The following is a 1,577-nucleotide window of genomic DNA, read 5'->3' on the forward strand; positions in this document are numbered from 1 at the left end:
TTGAATAATGTAGTCTTGGGTTTACAGTACATGGAAAAACAAAGGATGGTCATGGCTGGAACGCCTTTGATCACGGATCTCTTTACTTAGGGTTACTCAAGGCTAAACAACAGCCATTTATCCTCATCACAGCTACCACCACCACCACCATCACCCCACTGCCACCACCATCACTCCACCATCACCACCACCCCACCACCACCACCACCCCACCGCCACCACCCCACCACCACCACCACCACCATCAACCTCATCCCTTTTGATGGCTGTAGCCATCACCATACCTTAATTACATTACCACCTCACATCACCACGACCTCACCACCACCAGCCCTAACCAGGCCCTTCAACAGCACATCAAACCTTCACTAGTAACACCACACAGAGGAGGCCTTCCTTATACTACCACTGTCAACAATGTTCCTGTTCACAAAATGCAATATAAAAGCAATAAATACAATTATCTAGTTTTTTAGGTACACTAATTAATGTCCAAGCATCTAACCCCAGCTGCAAAAAGAAAAGCGAAACGGACAGAATCATGAAAATAAATAATAGTTTAACCTTTTGGTTACCATATTTCTGTTGAAGTATATACCATGTTTGTTTCAATTAATTTAGATTGGGTTTTGGAACATGAACATGAAAGTTGAATGGAATGTTTAAATTTCAATCATTTTAATCCTTTTCTTATTACCTTTCTATCAAAATACACAACTTTTGTTTCATTTAATTTAGAAAATAATGAGCAATTTAGTAAAACAAACTCAGTTGTTGTTAATCTGGGTTTTGGAACATAAATTAACATGGAATTTGAAAAGAAGGTTTTAATTTCGATTACTTTAAAACTGTAAGTTTGTACAAATAGAAACATATGCATTCTCAGGCCAGCAGGTATTGAAAGGGTTAACTAATGACTGGAACAAGTAAATGAATAAAAGAATGTCTCCCTGACTGAAGACATGTTGAACTGTGTGAAGTATTCAACAAAGAAACATAGTTGGGTTTTTTTGCAATAAAAACATCTAAACCAAATTTTTTCATTAACCCCCAAAATACTACTGTGAATCCCCAAAAGCCCTGTATGGACCGCCAGGTATGGATTAGACAGTTTAATAGAATCTGGTGAGATGCATGGCTGAATCATGCTCCATGCCATTGCTGGAATGGTTTCTACGTCTGGATGCCCTTCATAATTATTTCATTATTGCCCACAAGGGGCTAAACATAGAGGGAACAAACAAGGACAGACAAAGGGATTAAGACGATTACATCGACCCCAGTGCGCAATTAGTACTTATTTAATCGACCCCGAAAGTATGAAAGGTAAAGTCAACCTCGGCATAATTTGAATTCAAAATATAAAGGAAGATGAAATACCGCTAAGCATTTCAACTGGTGTGCTAATAATCCTGCCAGCTCGCCGAGCTTCATAATGCCAACCACTTTACAGTGTGTACTGGGTGCTTTTTGCATGACCCCAACATTAGTGGAATTACCAAATAAATTGCAAGACAGAAAAGGACAAAAAAAAAAGGAAAGAATATGAAAAAAAAAACTGTAAAATCTTATTGAGA

The sequence above is a fragment of the Octopus bimaculoides genome, chromosome 14, assembly GCF_046866305.1.
Source record: "Octopus bimaculoides isolate indiv1 chromosome 14, ASM4686630v1, whole genome shotgun sequence".
Lineage (NCBI taxonomy): Eukaryota > Metazoa > Mollusca > Cephalopoda > Octopoda > Octopodidae > Octopus > Octopus bimaculoides.